Source organism: Schistocerca gregaria, chromosome 9, assembly GCF_023897955.1.
Source record: "Schistocerca gregaria isolate iqSchGreg1 chromosome 9, iqSchGreg1.2, whole genome shotgun sequence".
In the NCBI taxonomy this organism is placed as follows: Eukaryota; Metazoa; Arthropoda; class Insecta; order Orthoptera; family Acrididae; genus Schistocerca; species Schistocerca gregaria.
In genome coordinates this window covers 234961818-234975001 of record NC_064928.1, presented here as the reverse complement: position 1 = coordinate 234975001, position 13184 = coordinate 234961818, and positions in this window count along the sequence as shown.

Genomic DNA, 13184 nt, shown 5'->3' with positions numbered 1-13184 from the left:
TTTCCATATCAGTATTGATAAGGGCATTGGATAAGGCAACAGGTAATGAATTAAGGGGTAAAGTCTTCTTATGATTCAAATGGTTCTGAGCACTATGGGACTCAACTTCTAAGGTCATCAGTCCCCTAGAACTGAGAACTACTTAAACCTAACTAACCTAAGGACATCACACCCACCCATGCCCGAGGCAGGATTCGAACCTGCGACGGTAGTGGTCTCGCGGTTCCAGACTGTAGCGCCTAGAACCGCTCGGCCAGCTGGCCGGCAAAGTGTTCTCATATGTGGATCATATGGTAGTGGTTTCCACAACGTAGAAGGAACACCTCGGGAGTTTGAACGAATTTTTCAAGAGATTATGTTATAAATAAATGTAACATATTGCGCATACATAGGAAAAGAAATCCACTACTGTACAGCTAAACAACAGCTGGAGACAGCGGACGCGCCTGATTAGCCGAGCGGTCTGAGGCGCTGCAGTCATGGGTTGTGCGGCTGGTCCCGGTGGAGGCTCGAGCCCCCCTTCGGGCATGGCTGTGTATGTTAGTCCTTAGGAGAATTTAGGATAATTAGTGTGTAAGATTAGGGACTGATGACCTTAGCAGTTAAGTCCCATAAGATTTCACACACACTTGAACATTTTTTTGGAGACAGCGTCTGCCGCAAAATATCTAGGCGTAACTATCCAGAGCGACCTTCAGTGGAAAAGCACATAAAGCAGATAGTGGGGAAAGCAGATACCAGACTTAGAAACGTAACTCATCCGTGAAAGAATTTGCTTATAACGTGCATGTTCGCCCTATTCTTGAGTATTGTTCATCTACCTGGGATCCTTACCATCTAGGACTGATAGAGGAGGTAGAGAACATCCTACGAAGAAGGTGCGTTTCGCCACAGGATCGTTTAGCTGGCGAGAGAGCGTTACGGAGATGCTGAACAAACTCCACTGGCAGACGGTACAAGAGAGGAGTTGAGCATCACGGAGAGACCTACCACTGAAATTTCGAAACAGTACATTTCGGGAGGAGTCGGACGAATATTACTTCCCCCACCCCCCACATACATCTAGCGTATTGACCACGAGGAGAAAATTCAGCCGGCCGTTGTGGCCGAGCGGTTCTAGGCGCTTCAGTCCGGAACCGAGCTGCTGCTACCGTCGCAGGTTCGAATCCTGCCTCGGACATGGATGTGTGTGGTGTCCTTAGGTTAGTTAGGTTTAAGTAGCTCTAAGTCTAGGGGTTTGATGATGTTACGTCCCATAGTGCTCAGAGCCATTTGAACCATTTGAGAAAATTCGAGAAATTAGAGCCAATAGTGGGGCTTACCGACAAGCATTCTTCCCACGCGCTATTCGCGAGTGGAACAGGCTTGGAGGGATCAGATAGTGGTACCGAAAGTACCCTCCGCTGCACACCAGTAGGTGGCTTGCAGAGTATAATGTAGTATAATGAAGTATCGGCAGCTTGTGGTCTAGTGGCTAGCGTTGCTGCCTCTGGATCACAGGTTCCCGGGTTCGATTTCCGGCTGGATTTTCCCCGCATGGGGACTGGGTGTTTGTATTGTCCTCTTCATCTCATCATCATTCGTGAAAGTGGCTAGATTGGACTGACTAAAGATTGTCATTTTGTACGGACGCTGATAACCAGACAAACCAAACGTTATCATCATCATCCGAGTAAGTGGACGTATCACCAAGCAGCTCTCTATGGAATCTGCCCCTCACACCCCTTTCAGATTTAGTGTTAAGATGGCCAAGTGGCCTGCACACAGATCAGGCATGGAAACAGGAAGAAGGTATAGTTAACAGTGGAATAAGAAGAAAACTCGAAACAGAGAACTGTACAAGTTCAAGATGTGCAACATCGAGCAAATGTGAAAATCTGTGACGTCATGGTTATATGGTCACGCTGCTGGAATACGAAGCGGGAGCTCTCTCTCGCGCCCAATTATTATTATTATTATTATTATTATTATTATTATTGTTTTCACAATATTTTGAACTGACCATCCGGTTATCAACATTTCCCTTCGCTGCGTTCAGATTTTTGCTATGTCATTTTGTAACGTTCGTTTGCAACAGCGAGGTCTAGGGAAGGGACTTACAGACGTATGTAAGTCCTGTTCGTTGTAACCAAGTACTATATGTTGTGACTTCTGCGTTCCGATTTGGAAGTTTTGACTCTTGAATTTGTTTGTTGTAACGTAGTTCACATCCGATTATTTGTTGTTTTCATGTCTGTGAGCGGTCTATGCGACATCTCGTCTGCTCTCGCTGTTCGTCGCATTAACTTGCGATGGTAATATATTCTTACCACATGCATCATATTCTATAACCAATGTGCAGCATGGCAATTGCCAAGACTAGAGAAGGAGAACAGACACGTCAGTGACCGATTGTTTTCTATGGGAAAAAATGGGCTGGGAGGGAGATTTGAACACTGACAACGCAGTTAGCAGTCCAAAACCGTAACCACAGCATCACGACGCCATGATTCTTATTTCACAGTTCAGTACACCACTTTCCTGTTTTCATGTCTGATCTGCGTTCAGTTTTTGAAGGGCTGTCCAATGGGGCATTTTACCGCTAAGTTTTTGTTTTCTGTGTCATCAGTTTCGGAAGAATGGGTAGATGCAAAGCTTTTGTTGATATGTGTGTTTACTGGAGGACGAGGAGGAGATTAGTGTTTAACGTCCCGTCGACAACGAGGTCATTAGAGACGGAGCTCAAGCTCAGGTGAGGGAAGGATGGGGAAGGAAATCGGCTGTGCCCTTTCAAAGGAACCATCCCGGCATTTGCCTGAAGCGATTTAGGGAAATCACGGAAAACCTAAATCAGGATGGCCGGAGACGGGATTGAACCTTACAGTCCAGTTGCTAACCACTGCGCCACCTCGCTCGGTGTGTATTTACTATTTCAACGCCGATGAAGATGTTGTGACGGCTGAAGAGCCAAGACTGTGTTAATAGAGGAGACCGAAATGCACGCATTTAGCTCACGCAGGCTGGCGTGAGGAGGGAAGGACTATACTGACGTGAGGTCTGGAACATGACAAGGAATTAGAATTCAGAAAGCAGACGTAGCTAGTTTAATACTTAACTGTAATCCATTAATGATGAACATCGCTCTTGACGGTACATGAGTCACAATATTATCTGTTCAGAAGACATAGTAACTGAATATGGCGCCTTGCTAGGTCGTAGCAAATTACGTAGCTGAAGGCTATGCTAAACTGTCGTCTCTGCAAATGAGAGCGTATGTAGGCAGTGAACCATCGCTAGCAAAGTCGGCTGTACAACTGGGGCGAGTGCTAGGGAGTCTCTCTAGACTAGACGTGCCGTGTGGCGGCGCTCGGTCTGCAATTACTGATAGTGGCGACACGCGGGTCCGACGTATATTAACGGACCGCGGCCGATTTAAAGGCTACCACCTAGCAAGTGTGGTGTCTGGCGGTGACACCGCAGTAGGAATGCCAGATTTTGTGGTGAAACGATTCATTGGTTTTGTACCATAATGATATACATGGTCACATCTCGTTGGTTATTCGTTAATTTTTGGTTATGTTAGTGGTCAACTGCCAGTCCATGCAGTAAGCGAACATCCTCTGCAGGTCTTCATGTATTTCGCTAGAATTTTCTGGCGTTGTGAATTCTCTCGACGCAACAGCATCATCCGCAGTTTTACACTATGTCATTGAAAACTATAGTGAAAAGTAGTGGTGCTATAGCGGGCCCTAACGGATACCGCCGAACATATTTTCTCGGCAGAATATTCCGCTCCCTTATGAAGGACGTGCTGTATTCTGCTAATTAGATTTCGGACTTGGAGCCGGTCGTTGTAAACTTCATTGCGCAATATTTCGGCTGGACACCTGCCAGCTATCTTCAGGCGAGCAGAACGAGGACTGCCGAAGATTTTTTGTTTCTTTATTGTGATTTCATTCTCCTGCCCCATATGGGCAGGAGAGGGCTGTCAGCGGCACAATCCGCCGCTCTTCAGCTGAGATGACAACTAAGACAAGAATAAAATGTTACATATGTTGTTGTTGTTGTTGTGGTCTTCAGTCCTGAGACTGGTTTGATGCAGCTCTCCATGCTACTCTATCCTGTGCAAGCTTCTTCATTTCCCAGTACCTACTGCAACCTACATTCTTCTGAATGTGCTTAGTGTATTCATCTCTTGGTCTCCCTCTACGATTTTTACCCTCCACACTGCCCTCCAATGCTAAATTGGTGATCCCTTGATGCCTCAGAACATGTACTACCAGCCGATCTCTTCTTCTGGTCAAGTTGTGCCACAAACTTCTCTTCCCCCAGTCCTATTCAACACCTCATCATTAGTTATGTGATCTACCCATCTAATCTTCAGCATTCTTCTGTAGCACCTCATTTCGAAAGCTTCTATTCTCTTCTTGTCTAAGCTATTTTTCGTCCATGTTTCACTTCCATACATGGCTACACTCCATACAAATACTTTCAGAAACGACTTCCTGACACTTAAATCTGTACTCGATGTTGAAATGAAATGTCGTGTGACGAGGGCCTCCCGTCGGGTAGACCGTTCGCCTGGTGCAAGTCTTTCAATTTGACGCCACTTCGGCGACTTGCGCGTCGATGGGGATGAAATGATGATGATTAGGGAAACACAACACCCAGTCCCTGAGCGGAGAAAATCTCCGACCCAGCCGAGAATCAAACCTGGGCCCTTTGGACTGACAGTCTGTCGCGCTGACCACTCAGCTACTGGGGGCGGACTACTCGATGTTAACAAATTTCTCGTCTTCAGAAACGCTTTCCTTGACATTACCAGTCTACATTTTATATCTTCTCTACTTCGACCATCATCGGTTTTTTTCCCCAAATAGCAAAACTCCTTTACTACTTTAAGTGTCTCATTTCCTAATCTAATTTCCGCAGCATCACACGACTTAATTCGACTACATTCCATTATGCTCGTTTTGCTTTTGTTGATGTTTATCTTACATCCTCCTTTCAAGACACTATCTACTCCGTTCAACTGCTCTTTCAAGTCCTGACAGAATTACAGTGTCATCGACGAACCTCAAGGTTTTTGAAACTTTCTGGCAGATTTAAACTATGTGCCGGACCGAGACTCGAACTCGGGACCTTTGTCTTTCGCGGGCAAGTGCTCTACCATCTGAGCTACCGAAGCACGACTCACTCCCCGTTCTCACAGCTTTACTTCTGCCAGTACCTCGTCTTCTACCTTCCAAACTTTACAGAAGCTCTCCTGCGAACCTTGAAGAACTAGCACTCCTGAAAGAAAGGATATTGCGGAGACATGGCTTAGCCATGGCCTGGGGGATGTTTCTAGAATGAAATTTTCACTCTACAGCGGAGTGTGCGCTGATATGAAACTGCCTGGCAGATTTATTTCTTCTCCATTGATTTTAATACCTACTCCGAATTTTTCTTTTGTTTCCTTCACTGCTTGCTCAAAATACAGATTGAATAACATCGGGGAGAGGCTACAACCCTGTCTCACTCCCTTCCCAACCACTGCTTCCCTTTCATGCCCCTCAACTCTTATAACTGACATTTGGTTTCTATACAAATTGTAAATAGCCTTTCACTCCCTATATTTCACCCCTGCCACCTTCAGAATTTGAAAGAGCGTATTCCAATCAACATTGTCAAAAGCTTTCTCTAAGTCTAAAAATTCTAGAAAAGTAGGTTTGCCTTTCCTTAATGTAGCTTCTAAGATAAGTCGTAGGGTCAGTATTGCCTCATGTGTTCCATACATGTTACATATAAGGCGATAAAAAGGGGTAAATAAAAAAGAGTAAGGGAGATAATGGAAGTAAAAATACAATGACATGTAGACGTTCATGGGGGGGGGGGGACACAAATAAAAAAGTCGACATAAAGTTAAGTAACACAGTTGGCGATTCTTAAAACACAAAGAAGACACTGAAGGCACACGCACAGGTTAAAAGTCGGCCACAGTGTTAAAAACACTCCAGAACAACACACTTAAAACCCACTTGGAGCACACACGATGAAGAAACTGATTTAGGCATGCGTATTCAAATACAAAAAATGGTTCAAATGGCTCTGAGCAATATGGGACTTAACATCTGAGCTCATCAGTCCCCTAGAATTTAGAAGTACTTAAACCTAACTAACCGAAGGACAACACACACATCCATGTCCGAGGCAGGATTCGAACATGCGCCTACAACCGCTCGGCCGCACCAGCTGGAGTATTCAAATACAGAGATATGTAAACAGGCATAATACGGCGCTGCGGTCGGCAACGGCTGTGTAAGACAACAAGTGCCTGGCGCAGTTGTTAGAGCTGTTAGTGCTGCTACAATAGCAGCTTATCACGATTAAGAGGAGTTTGAACGTAGTAGTCGGCACAGGAGCGATGGGGAGCAGTATCTCCGAGGTAGTGATGAAATGGGGATTTTCTAGTACGACTATTTCACGAGTGTACCGTGAATATCAGGAATCCGGTAAAAAAATCAAATCTCCGACATCGTTACGGCCGTAAAAAGAACGGGACCAACGACGACTGAAGATAATTGTTGAACGTGAAGGAAGTGCATCCCATCCGCAAATTCCTGCAGATTTCAGTGCTGGGCCACGAACAACTGTGAGCATGAGAACCATTCAACGAAACGTCATCGAAATGGGCTTTCGGAGCCGAAATCCCCCTCGTATAGCCGTGAAGACTCTACGACACAAAGCTTAACGCCTCTCCTGGACCCGTCAACACCGACATTGGACTGTTGGTGACTGCAAACATGTTGCCTGGCCGGACGAGTCTCGTTTCAAATTGTATCGGATGGATGGACGTGTACCGGTATGGAGACAACCTAATGAATCTTGGACGCCCTGCTAAGCCCGCAGAACGGGACAGGTAGTTCAAACTGTGGAAAGAGGCCAAAATATGCGGCTCTCAGCTACACTCGAACATACAGCTTTATTTATTTGACCAAACAATACAAGAGCACAGAAAATTTAAAAAAAACACATCATTAATTTTAGGAAGTTAATATTCGGCTGAGTACGCCATACAATCACATGCCTTAAGGGCAAGACCACTTTAATTTAAAATCTGGTGAAAGCCAATAACTTAAGACTCAAACCAAAATTAGATTTTTAAACGGCAAAATGCCTTATCTTAAAACAGTTCTTTAATTAGGCTGAAGGCCCAAGCAATCTGACACCTTAAGAGGAAGACAACTTCAATTTGAAAATCGGCTGAAGGCTCATCACTTGAGACTCAAACCAAAATAAATTTTTAAGAGGCCTAAGGCCTTACCTTAAAGCAGTTCTTTAAATTAGGCTGAAGACCCAAACAATCTTACACCTTAAGCGCAAAACAACCTTAATTTAAAAATCTGCTAGAAGCGACACAAATACAACCAAAAAGAACAAATAAGAAAATTCACTACACCCAACGGTGCTCAGAAGTTTCCGAGGGTCGGCGTGGAATTCAAACACTAACGCTCGCTTGTGTGAGACAGGCAGTCGGCCCAACCATTCTCGATTCGACGACAACCCAACCGACAGACAGTCAACGGACCCACCGACAAACTAACTTGCGCTCTACCCGACCAGCACACATCAGAAAGTTAAATGGAACAACATAGAAAGTATTTGCGTCCACAACCAATTATCACTGAGCTGTCAAAGTACACACCCTGCTGGACAGCGACAAAACGATGAGGAAAATACACTGCCTGAATTTACGTCAACGGCCAGGGCAGGTAACCGGCCACAAAGCAGAAGATTCCGCTAGTGCACTTTAATTCAAAATAACCAAGTACAGTTGAACTCCACCGGAGGGTGGCAAAAATTTGCCAACTTGAAAACACACGTTGTTGCTCACGGGAATGTCCTAACAGCCGACAACGAAATCCAAACAATGTGAAAAGTCGTGACATGCTGGTAGATTAAGTCAAAACGGCTTTCGTGTCCAGGATCGGTGAGTCACGGACCTCGTAGCAATGGGAAAAGCACCACACACACCGCCCGTGTGTAGACGCCACCAGCGGTCCTAGCCAAACTACGCACTGCGGAGATTTCCTCCCTGCTCCACGCCCATCGACCAACTGGTGCATACGCACAGTCGGAAACTATAAGCGCTAGGCCAAAGATAGTACAAGATGGGAATATTGATACACACCACTGCTACCACTAGCAGAGAGAGAGCATAATCGCGATAACCGCGGAAGACTAAACACAGAATAGCCCCCAAGGTTTAATCCAAAGCATAACATGAGCCAGCCTTGGCTCAGAATCCATATCTCTGCATGTCAGCAGTGGACTGTTTAAGCTAGTGGAGGCTCTGTAATAATGTGGGGCATGTGCAGTTGGATTGATATGGGAATCCTGATACGTCTAGATACAACTCTGATCGGTAACATGTATGTAAGTATCCTGTCTGATCAGCTGCATCCATTAGTCCATTGTGCATTCCAGAGGACTTGGGGAAATCCAGCAGGACAATGCGACACCATACATGTCCATAGTTGCTACAGAGTGGCTCCAGTAACACTCTTCTGAATGTGAACACTTCCGCTCGCCACCAAATTCCCCAGACACGAACATTATTGAATATATCTGGGATGCTTTGCAACGTCCTGTTCAGAAGAGATCTCCACCCCCTCGTACTCTAACGGATTCATGGGCAGCCCAGCAGGATTCATGGTGTCAGTTCCCTCCAGCACTACTTCAGACATTAGTCCATCCGACGTCATGGTGTGGCACTTCTGCGTGCTAACGGGGGCCCTACACAATATTACGCAGGTGTAACCGTTTCTTTCGCTCTTTTGTGTGTTTTCCAGCACTGAGAAAAGCAACGTCATCCTAATTCTAGCATTTCGATCTTTATCCTCTCTTCGTATTTTTCCCTAATGGTAATTGTACGTATTTTTCTATAGATTACACCTTTCTCGCACCTCTAGGACCATTTTACGCAACTTCTGTTGATAGAATTCATTATAAAAACACCACAGCTGAGCGATATAGACCTATCGCGGTGTACCTATGTGTGACACAAAAATCCGAAAATTAACGTCACACAAAATAGGGCTGAATGGAGAACCAGGTCAGAAGTGTGACGAAGCCACTATGACGATACTTACGGATCGACCTCGTGACTGAGCAGCACGTACTTTGCGATAAACTTCTGCAGCCCACCGATAACAGCTGGTACCGACCACGTGCTTTTCACGTGAGACACAGACTTGCGAGAAGAGACGCGTTATCACAGCGGGTCGTTGACGCAGATTTCTCGTGACTACTAAGTGTTTACTAAGCGAGTCTTTGTTAGCTTCTGGATAAGGGGCCGGCGTTTGTGCACCGTCACTGCCCGTCAAATGCTCGCTATCTTTTCTTTGCCTTATTTCACTCACCCGTTGGGGCCGCCAGCTATAAAAAGGTGACTATTCTTCAGCCACAGATAGAACGGAGAATTAATTAAACATTTACAGGTTACATGAAATACACGATTAGCCATTAAATTTGCTACATCACGAAGATGACGTGCTACCGACGCGAAATTTACCCGACAGGAAGATGTGATATGCAAATGATTAGCTTTCCAGAGCATTCACACAAGGTTGGTGCCGGTGGCGACACCTACAACGTGCCAACCGATTTCTCATACACAAACAGCAGTTGACCGGCGTTGCCTAGTGAAACATCGTTGTGATGCCTCGTGTAAGGAGAAGAAAAACGTATCATCAAGTTTCCGACTCTGATAAAGGTCGGATTGTAGCCCATCGCGATTACGGTTTATCGTATCGGGACATTGCTGCTCGCGTTGGTCGAGATCCAATGACTGTTAGCACAATATGGAATCGGTGGATTCAGGAGGGTAATATGGAACGCTCTGCTGGATCCCAACGACCTCGTATCACTAGCACTCGAGATGACAGGCATCTTACCCGTACGACTGTAAAGGATCGTGCAGCCACGTCTCAATCCCTGAGTCAACAGATGGGAACGTTTGCAGGACTACAATCATCTGCAAGAAAAGTTCGACGTTTACAACAGCATGGACTATCAGTTTGGAGACCACGGCTGCGGTTACCCTTGACGCTGCATCACAGACAGGAGCGCCTGCGATGGTGTATTCAACGACGAACCTGGGTACACGAATGGCAAAAAGTCATTTTTTCGGATGAATCCAGGTTCTGTTTACAGCATCATGATGGTCGCATCCGTGTTTGGCGACATCGCGGTGAACGCACATTGGAAGCGTGTATTCGTCATCGCCATACTGGTGTATTACCCGGCGTGATGGTATGGAGTGGCATTGGTTTACACGTCTCGGTCACCTCTTGTTCGCAGTGGACGTTACATTTCAGATATGTTACGACCCGTGGCTCTACCCTGCGTACGATCCCTGCGAAACACTATATTTCAACAGTATAAGGCACGACCGCATGTTGCAGGTTCTGTTCGGGCCTTTCTGGATACAGAAAATGCTCAACTGCTGCCGTAGCCAGCCGTTATTACGGCCAGAGGTGGTTGTTCTGGGTACTAATTTCTCAGGATCTATGAACCCAAATTGCGTGAAAATGTAATTACATGTCAGTTCTAGTATAATATTAGTGTATTTACGAACCTGATGTGCAGTTGATGTTGATTACGCGTTGAACAATAATGGGCTAAGTTGCCTTCCAAGGCTGAAAGCAAACCGAGTTAAGCAAATGCATTGAGACAGAAAAACTGAGGATGGCTGTTTTTAACATGTAGTTCTGATCAGCCCCAGAGCTACGATATTTCCGAACCGGGGCAAAAACTTAATACTGGCGCCCCTCCCACTAGAGCGTTTCAGATAGGACATCAAAAATTCAATAGGAAATCGATTTTAAAAAATGTGTTCGTTTTGTAGCGCACAGCTTTCTGATCAGTTTGAGATGATAACCATGAATGTTCGAGGAAATGTAAGATACGTTATTTGGTCTTAAGTGTGCCAATATGCAGTGCCACACCTCTGCACACGGCATTCTTCTATCGCAAGTCACTGTATTTCGCTCTGTGGAATTCAAGCCTGTATATTTTGTAATACAAGCTATCAAGCCTGTATTCAGGATAGTGTAAATTAAAACCTCCTGTGCTGCCCGCCTGTTCCCAATTGGCCGGTTTCATATGCTACTCCCTTAAAGAAAAACTCACAATTAATACTGGCTGGGATTATTTGTAACAGGGAGAAAAAGAACTATTCATAAAATTTGCCCTCTTTATTGCCTATTACCTAATAATTTGTTTAGTCTGACATAATATTAAATATGTTGTTTTTGTTGTGGTCTTCAGTCCAGAGACTGGTTTGATGCAGCTCTCCATGTTACTCTAACCTGTGCAACCTAAATCCTTCTGAATCTGCTTAGTGTGTTCATTTCTTTGTCTCCCTCTACAATTTTTACCCTCCACGCTGCCCTCCTACGCTAAATTGGTGATCCCTTGATGCCTTAGAACATGTCCTACCAACCGGTCCCTTCTTGACTAGTTGTGTCACAAACTCCTCTTCTCCCCAGTTCTATTCAATACCTCCTCATTAGTTATGTTATCTACCCATTTAATCTTCAGCATTCTTCTGTAGCACCACATTCCGAAGGCTTCTATTCTCTTCTTGCCAAAACTATTTATCGTCCATGTTTCACTTCCATACATGGCTACACTACATACAAACACTTCCAGAAACGACTTCCTGACAAATATATACTCGATGTTAAAAAATTTACCTTCTTCAGAATCTATGCATCCAAATTGCGTGAAAATGTAAGCACATGTCAGTTCTACATTGCCAGTCTACATTTTACATCCTCTCTACTTCGACCGCCATCAGCTACTTTGCACCCCAAATAGCAAAACTCCTTTACTACTTTAAGTGTCTCATTTCCTAATCTAATTCCCTCAGCATCACCCGACTTAATTCGACTACATTCCAGTATCCTCGTTTTGCTCTTGTTGATGTTCGTTTTATATCCTCCTTTCAAGACACTATCCTTTCCGTTCAGCTGTTCTTCCGAGTCCTTTGCTGTCTCTGACAGAATTACAATGTCATCGGCGAACCTCAAAGTTTTTATTTCTTCTCCATCAATTTTAATACCTACTCCGAATTTTTCTTTTGTTTCCTTTACCGCTTGCTCAATATACAGATTGAATAACATCGGGGAGAGGCTACAACCCTATCTCACTTTCTTCCCAACGTCTGCTTCCCTTTCATACCCCTCGACTCTTATAACTGCCATCTGGTTTCTACACAAATTGTAAATAGCCTTTCGCTCCCTTTATTTTACCCCTGCCACCTTTAGAATTTGAAAAAGAGTATTCCAGTCAACATTGTCAAAAGCTTTCTCTAAGTCTACAAATGCTAGAAATGTAGGTTTGCCTTTCCGTAATCTATTTTCAAAGACAAGTCGTAGGGTCAGTATTGCCTCACGTATTCCATCATTTCTGCGGAATCCAAAACCGATCTTCGCCGAGGTCGGCTTCTACTAGTTTTTCCATTCGTCTGTAAAGAATTCGTGTTAGTATTATGCAGCCGTGGCTTATTAAACTGACAGTTCGGTAATTTTGACATCTGTCAACACCTGCTTTCTTTGGGATTGGTATAATTATATTCTTCTTGAATACTGAGGGAATTTCGCCTGTCTCATACATCTTGCTCACCAGATGGTAGAGTTTTGTCAGGACTGGCTCTCTCAAGGCCGTCAGTAGTTCCAATGGAATGTTGTCTACTCCGGGGGCCTTGTTTCGATTCAGGTCTTTCAGTGCTCTTTCAAACTCTTCACGCAGTATCGTATCTCCCATTTCATCTTCATCTAAATCTTCTTCCATTTCCATAACACGGTTCTCAAGTACATCGCCTTTGTATAGATCATCTATATACTCCTTCCACCTTTCTGCTTTCCCGTCTTTGCTTAGAACTGGGTTTCCATTTGAGCTCTTGATGTTCATACAAGTGGTTCTCTTATCTCCAAAGGTCTTTTTAATTTTCCTGTAGGCAGTATCTATCTTACCCCTAGTGAGACAAGCCTCTACATCCTTACATTTGTCCTCTAGCCATCCCTGCTTAGCCACTCTGAACTTCCTGTCGATCTCATTTTTGAGACGTTTGTATTTCTTTTTGCCTGCTTGATTTACTGCATTTTTATATTTTCTCCTTTCATCAATTAAATCAATATTTCTTCTGTTACCCAAGG